The following is an 8,394-nucleotide window of genomic DNA, read 5'->3' as shown; positions in this document are numbered from 1 at the left end:
GATGTTGCCTGGACTGGAGGATCTTAGCTATGAGGAGAGACTGGATAGGCTGGGTTTGTTTTCCTTGGAACAGAGCAGGGTGAGGGGAGAATATATTGAGGTGTGTAAAATTACGAAGGGCCTAGATAGATTGGACAGGAAGGAACTATCTCCCTTAGCAGAGGGGTCAAAAACCAGGGTGCACAGATTTTATGTAATTGGTGGAAGGTTTCGAGGCGATTTAAGGCAAAATGTCTTCACCCAGGTGGTGATGGGGATCTGGAAATCACCGCCTGAAAGGGTGGTAGAGGCAGGAACCCTGATCACATTTAAAATTGCTTGGATATGCGATTGAAGTGCCTAACCTAGAGGCCTATGGTCCAACCGCTAGAAAGTGGGATTAGGCTAGATAGCTCGTTGTCTGCCGGCGCGGACAGGAAGGGCCAAAATCGCTTCCTCCTGCGCTGTAAATTGGTATGATTCTATTTCTATTACGCCATGTATGTGTGTCCCTGTGTGTCTCTCTCTTTCTGAATTTGTTGTTCAGTCTCTGTCTGTCTCTGCCAGTCTTTCATTCTCCGCCTGTGCTCTGCCTGTCTGAGTCTTACTTTCTCAGTTCATCTGTCTGTCTCTGTATGTCTATTACCATCTGTCTGCCATGTCTCTCTCTGCCTATCTCTCTCTTGGTCTGGCCCGGTGTGTCTATCTTTTTCCCTCTGTCCGTCCCTTTTGCTGTCTCGCTGTTCCAGACTGGCTGTGTCCCTCTCCGTCTGTGTCTCTATCTGTCTGTTTGTCTGACCATATATTTCTGTCTGTCTGTCGGACTATCTCTGGCCATCTGTGTCTCTTTCTCTGTCTATCTGTCTCATTCTGAATTTGTGTCTGTGTCTCTGTCTGTCCTTCTCTCTCTCTCTCTGTCAGTTTCTGTTGCTGACCCTATCTCTGTCCGTCTGTGTCCCTGTCTATGACATTCTGTCTCTATCTGTCGGTATCTTTCTCTGCCTACCTCTGCCTGTGTCTTTGTCTCACTGTTTGTCTCTTTGTCTCTATTTGTTTGTCTCTCTCACTGTTTCACTCTGCCTGTATTTACCTGTTTAGCTAGGTCTCTGTCTCTGCCTCTCTCTCTCTGGTTCTCCCCCTGTGTTGTCTCTGTAGGTGTGAGCCTGTCCCTGCCTATCCTTCTGCCTCTGCATATCTGTCCTTGGCTGTCTATCCATGTCTGTGTGTCTGTTTCTGTTGGTCTGCCACTGTACATCTGTGTCTCTGCCTGTCTACCTCCCCCTGTCTGTATCTCGCGGTCCCTCTCTATCTGGCTCTGTCTGACTTTGTGTCTCTATCTGTTTATCTCTTTTGCTGTCTGTCTGTCTCTGCCTGTCTATGTCCCCGTCGTAATGTGTCTCTGTTGCCTATCTGTATCTGCCTGACAGTCTGTCCATCTGAATCTGAGCCTCTGTCTGTGTCTCTGTCTATGTCTGTCTGTCTCTTTCTCTATGTTGGGCTCTCTTTTCCTGTCCCTCTCTCTGGCTCTATCTGTCTTTGTCTTTCAGTCTGTCAGTTTCTAACGCTGTATTTGTCTTTTGTCTGCCTGTCTCAGTCTGTCTGTCTGTGACTGTCTCTATTTGTGTATATCTCTGTTTCCCTCTCTGCGGCTCTGTCTACCGTTCCCTCTCGCTCTCTCTGTCTGTTTCCATTGCTTAATGTCTCGCTGGCCATCTGTGTCCCTCTCTCTGCTTTTCCGTCAGTCTGTCTGTGTCTACCTCTGTCTGGCTGTGTATCTGTCTACTGGCCTTTCTTTATGTATCTGTCTCTCTGTCTTTATCCATCTGACTAGCTCAGTCTGTCTGTCACTGACTGTCTGTCTCTCTCTTTGTATGGCTCTGTCAGTCGCTAACTCTCTGCCTGTATTATTTTAATTTGGGATGTGAGCGTCTCTGGCAAAGCCAGCATTTATTGCCCATCCATAATTGACCCTTGAGAAGGTGGTGGTGAACTGCAAAGTTGAACTGCTGCAGTCCGTGTGCTGAAAGTACTTCCACAGTGCTGTCAGGGAGGGAGTACCAAGATTTTGACCCAGCGACGATGAAGGATCGGCTATAGAATTCTAAGTCAGGATGGTGTGTGACTTGGAGTGGAACTTGGAGGTGCTGGTGTTCTCATGTGCCTGCTGCCCTTGTCCTTCTAGGAGGTAGAGTTCGTGGGTTTGCGACGTGCTGCCGAAGAAGCCTTGGCGAGTTGCTGCAGTACATCTTGTAGATGGTACACACTGCAGCCACAGTACGACGGTGGTCGAGGGAGTGAATGTTTAACGTGGTGGATGACGTGCCAATCAAGCGCGCTGCTTTGTCCGGGATAGTGTCAAGCTTCTTGAGTGTTGTTGGAGCTGCACTCATCCAGGCAAGTGGAAAGCATTCCATTACATTCAACACTTGTGCCTTGTAAATGGTAGAAAGTCTTTGGGTAGTCAGGAAGTGAGACACTCGCCGCAGAATACCTATCCTCTGCCCTCTTCTTGTTGGCACATTATTTATGTGGCTGGTCCAGTTAAATTTCTGGTTAATCATGATCCCCAGGATGTTGATGGTGGGGGATTCGGCAATGGTAATACCGCTGAATGTGAAGGGGCAATGGTAAGACTCTCGATTGTTGGAGATAACCATTTCCTGGCACTTCTGTGGCGCGAATGTTATCTGTCATGATGGGATGAGGCGTGACTTGGGTAGGAATGATTGGGGAATGTCACTCAAAGGGTTGACGGTGGATAGGCAATGGCAAACATTCAAAGACCGCATGGATGAAATACAGAATTTGTTCATCCCAGTTTGGCATAAAAATTAAACAAAAAGGTGACTCAACCGTGGCTAACAAGGGAAATTAGGGATAGCTTAAGTTCCAAGGAGAGGACATATAAATTGGCCAGAAATAGCAGTAAACCTGAGGATTGGGAGCAGGCAACATAAAAATGACTGTAAAAGCTTTTATATATATGTGAAGAGAAAAAGATTGGTGAAGTCAAGCGCAGGTCCCTTGCAATCAGAATCAGAGGAATTTAAAATGGGGCACAAATAAATGGAGGTCCGATTAAGTACATATTTCGGTTCTGTCTTCACAAAGGAGGACAAAGATAACCTCCCAGAGATGTCGCGGAAGATAGGGTCTGATGAAAGGGAGGAGCTGAAAGAAATCAATATTTGTAGGGAAATGGTGTTAGGGAAATTGACGGGATTGAAGGCCAATAAATCCCCAGGTCCTAATAATCTACATCCTAGCATAATTAAGTAAGTGGCCCTAGAAATAGTAGATGCAATGCTGATCATCTTCCAACATTCGATGGAATCTTGAACAGTACCCATGGATTGGAGGGTAGCTAATGTTACCCACTATTCAAAAAAGGTGGTACAGGGAAAACGGGGAATTACAGACCGCTAAGCATGACATCCGTAGTGGGGAAAATGCTTGAGTGCCTTGTAAAATATGTAATAGCAGAGCACTTGGAAAACAGTGACAGGATCGGACAAAGGCAACATGGATTTACAAAAGGTAAATCGTGCTTCACTAATCTACTGGAAATTTTTGAGGATGTAACTGCTAAAATAGATAAGGGAGAACATTGGATGTGGTGTATTTGGACTTTCAGGAGGCTTTTGATAAAGTCCCGCATAAAAGATTACCATGTAAATTTAAAGCACATGAGATTTGGGGCAAAGTATTCTCTTCGATAGAGAACTGGTTGGCAGACAGAAAGCAAAGAGTTGGAATAAACGGCTCTTTTTCTGAGTGGTAGGGAGGAGTGGGGCACCGCAGGGATCGGTCCGAGGACCACAGCCATTCACAATATAGCGTGTGTGCTGTGAGGAGGATGCCAAGAAACTCCAGGATGATTTGGACAAGTTGGCTGATTGGGCAGAAGCATGGCAGATGCAATATAATGCGGATAATTGCGAGGTTATGCACTTTGGTGGCAAAAACAGGAAGGCAGATTATTATATGAATGGCAATAGATTGGGAGAAGGGGAAGTGCAACGAGACCTGGGTGTCCTTGTGCACCAGTCGCTGAAGGTAACATGCATGTTCAGCAGACGGTTATGAAGGCAAATGGTATGTTGGCCTTCATAGCACGAAGGGTTGTGTACAGGAAGAAGGATGTCTTGCTGAAGTTGTACAGGGCCTTGGTGAGACAACATCTTGAGTATTAATGCAGTTTTGGCCGCATTATCTGAGGAAGAATGTTCTTGCCATGGAAGGAGTTCAGCGAAGATTCACCAGTCTGATACCTGGGATGGCAGGAATGACGTATGAGGAGAGATTGGATCGATTGGGCTTATACACGCTGGAGTTTAGAAGAATGAGCGGCGATCTCATTGAAACTTACAACATTCTGACTGGACTGGACAGAATAGATGCAGGAAGAGCTACTTGAAGAGTACCAGAGGTGGGAGAGCTACTTAAAGAGCAGCCTGAGGCAGCGAGGCCCAGAGCCCCGAGACCGGAGAGGCAGCGGACCTGAGCGGGATCACCAGAGGCGGGAGAGCTACTTAAAGAGCAGCCCGAGGCAGCGAGGCCCAGAGCCCCGAGGCGGGAGAGGCAGCGGACCTGAGCGGGATCACCAGAGGTGGGAGGGCTACTTAAAGAGCAGCCCGAGGCAGCGAGGCCCAGAGCCCCGAGACCGGAGAGGCAGCGGACATGAGCGGGATCACCAGAGGCAGGAGAGCTACTTAAAGTGCAGCCCGAGGCAGCGAGGCCCAGAGCCCCGAGACCGGAGAGGCAGTGGGCCTGAGCGGGATCACCAGAGGCGGGAGAGCTACTTAAAGAGCAGCCCGAGGCAGCGAGGCCCAGAGCCCCGAGACCGGAGAGGCAGCGGACCTGAGCGGGATCACCAGAGGCGGGAGAGCTACTTAAAGAGCAGCCCGAGGCAGCGAGGCCCAGAGCCCCGAGACCAGAGAGGCAGTGGACCTGAGCGGGATCACCAGAGGCGTACCAATCCAGGTTCCGGGAGAGAGGTAATAAGAAATCCAAGTGTGATGTCAGCAGGAAGCAGGTAAGTGATTGGTTGGTGAGTATTTCTCTCTTATCAATACAAGCTTGAATTCTGCAGTGTTAAATTTCTAGGGTCTCTGTGGTGTAGTGGGGACAGTTGGTAAATAAAGCGCCCTAGAGTATACCTGTAACTGGGGTATTGAATAAATTTTTTAATTAATTAAAGGAGTAAGTCATGGCAGGAGAGCTCAGCCCCGTGTTCTGCTCCTCCTGCTCCATGTGGGAAGTCAGGGACGCTGCCAGTGTCCCTGATGACCATGTGTGCAAGAAATGCGTCCAGCTGCAGCTACTTGTAGACCGCATTGCGGCGCTCGAGCTGCAGGTGGATGAGTTTTGGAGCATGCGCGATGCTGAGAGGGTCGTGGATAGCACGTTTAGCGAGTTGTTCACGCCGCAGGGTAGGGCTGCACAGGCAGATAGAACTTGGGTGACCATCAGGCGGAGCAACAGAGGCAGGCAGGAAGTGCAGGGGACCCCTGCGGTCATCCCCCTTTCAAACAGGTATACCAAGTTGAATACTGTTGAGGGGGAGGACTCACCAGGGGAAGGCAGCAGCAGCCAACTTCCTGGCACCAGGGGCGCTTCTGCTGCTCAGAAAGGAAGGTAAAAGAGTGGGAGAGCAATAGTGGTAGGGGATTCTATCGTAAGGGGAACAGATAGGCGTTTCTGTGGCTGCAAACGTGACTCCAGGATGGTTTGTTGCCTCCCTGGGGCCAGGGTGATGGATGTCACTGAGCGGCTACAGGGCATTCTTAAGGAGGAGGGGGAGCAGGCAGAGATCTTGGTCCACATTGGGACCAACGACATAGGTAGGAAGGGGGATGAGGTCCTGCATCAAGAATTTAGCGAGCTAGGTAACAGATTAAAGAGCAGGACCTCAAAGGTTGTAATCTCTGGGTTACTCCCAGTGCCACGTGCTAGTGAGTATAGGAATAGGAGGATAGAACAGATGAATGCGTAGCTAAAGAGTTGGTGCAGGAGGGAGGGTTTTAGTTTCCTGGATCACTGGGCCTGCTTTTGGGAAAGTTGGGACTTGTACAAGTCGGACGGGTTGCACCTGAACCAGAGCGGGACAAATATCCTTGCGGGGAGGTTTGCTAGTGCTGTTGGGGGGGGTTTAAACTAACTTGGCAGGGGGTGGGATACAGAGGGGAGCTGAAATAGGGGGTGATGTGCTGCCAATTATAGAGAAAAAAAAAGTCAGCTTGGTAGACAGGGCAAATATATAAGGGCAAGGCTGGATGGCATCTATTTTAATGCAAGGAGTCTTGCAAATAAGGTGGATGAACTGAAGGTGTTGATAAACACATGGGAGTATGATATTGTTGCTATCACGGAGACATGGTTGAGGGAGGGGCAAGACTGGCAGCTCAATATTCCGGGGTACAGAATCTTCAGGCGAGACAGAGGGGGAGTTATAAGAGGAGGGGGTGTCGCAATATTAATTAAGGAATCAATTACTGCCATAAGGAGGGATGATATATTAGCAGGTTCCTCTAATGAGGCCATATGGGTGGAGCTTAAAAACAAAAAGGGGCAAGCACTTTGCTGGGAGTGTACTATAGGCCCCCAAACAGTCAGGGGGAGATAGTGGAACAGATATGTAGGCAAATCTCAGAGAAATGTGCAAATAATAGGGTAATAATAATGGGGGTTTCAACTTCCCCGATATTAACTGTGATAGTCAGAGTGTGAAAGGCTCAGAGGGTGCAGAATTCTTAAAGTTCATCCAGGAGAGATTTTTGAGCCAGCATGTAGAAAGTCCTACAAGACAGGGGGCGGTACTGGACCTAATTCTAGGGAATGTGGCCGGCCAATTGGAAGAAGTGCTAGTAGGTGAGCACTTTGGTGACAGTGACCATAATATGGTGAGATTTAAGGTGGTCAAGGAAAAGGACAGGGATGGGCCTGAAATAAAGGTTCTAAATTGGGGGAAGGCCGATTTTAATAGGATAAGGCAGGATCTGGCCAAAATGGACTGGGATCAGCTACTTGTAGGAAAATCCGCATTGGAGCAATGGGAGGCTTTCAGAAGGGAGATTGAGATCATACAATGGCAACATGTTCCCGTAAAGGTCAAGGCTGGTTCCAAAAACCATAGGGGACCTTGGATGTCAAGGGATATACGAGAATGGATTAGGAAAAAAAGGAGGGCTTTTGGAAGATACAAAAGGCTAAAGACGGAGGAAGCCCTAGAGGAGTACAAAAAGTGCAGGGGGATATTAAAAAAGAAATTAGGAGATCAAGGAGGGGCCATGAAATAACACTGGCAAGCAAAATAAAGGAAAATCCTAAGATGTTTTAAAAGTATATAAGGGTAAGAGGATAACTAGGGAAAAAATAGGGCCCATTAGGGACAAAAGTGGCAATCTGAGTGTGGAGTCGGAAGATGTAGGAGGGGTTCTAAATGAATTTTTTGCATCTGTTTTCACTATGGAGAAGGACGATGTAGACATAGAAATAGGGCGGGGGGACTGTGATATGCTCGAACATATTAACATCGAGAGGGAGGAGGTATTGGCGGTTTTAGCAGGCCTAAAAATGGATAAATCCCCAGGACCGGACGAAATGTATCCCAGGCTGCTGTGTGAGGCAAAAGAAGAGATTGCGGGGGCTCTAACACATATATTCAGAACCTCTCTGGCCACAGGGGATGTGCCAGAGGACTGGAGAACCGCTAATGCAGTACCATTATTCAAGAAGGGGAGTAGGGAAAAACTGGGGAACTACAGGCCAGTGAGCCTAACATCAGTGGTAGGAAAATTATTGGAAAAAATTCTGAGGGACAAAATTAGTCTCCACTTGGAGAGGCAAGGATTAATCAGGGATAGTCAACATGGCTTTGTCAAGGGAAGATCATGTCTGACTAATTTGATTGAATTTTTTGAGGGGGTGACTAGTTGTGTGGATGAGGGTAACGCAGTGGATGTGGTATACATGGATTTCAGTAAGGCCTTCGATAAATTCCCGCACAGGAGACTGGTCAAGAAGGTAAGAGCCCATGGAATCCAGGGTGCCTTGGCACATTGGATACGAAACTGGCTTAGTGGCAGAAGGCAGAGGGTGATGGTCGAAGGTTGGCTTTGTGACTGGAAGCCTGTGGCCAGTGGGGTACCACAGGGATTTGTGCTGGGTCCCTTGCTGTTTGTGGCCTACATTAATGACTTCGATATGAATGTAAAAGGTATGATCAGTAAGTTCGCGGATGATACAAAAATTGGTAGGGTGGTAAATAGCGAGGAGGGTAGTCTCAGTCTGCAGGACGATATAGATGGGTTGGTCAGGTGGGCGGAACAGTGGCAAATGTAATTTAACCCGGAAAAGTGCGAGGTGATGCACTTTGGGGGGACTAACAAGGCAAGGGAATACACAATGAATGGT

This window comes from Somniosus microcephalus, unplaced genomic scaffold, assembly GCF_052327205.1.
Source record: "Somniosus microcephalus isolate GS21.2 unplaced genomic scaffold, FLI_Smic_1.0 unresolved_chr8, whole genome shotgun sequence".
NCBI classification, from domain to species: Eukaryota; Metazoa; Chordata; class Chondrichthyes; order Squaliformes; family Somniosidae; genus Somniosus; species Somniosus microcephalus.
The sequence above is the reverse complement of the archived record's forward strand: the minus strand, read 5'-3'. Positions refer to the sequence as shown.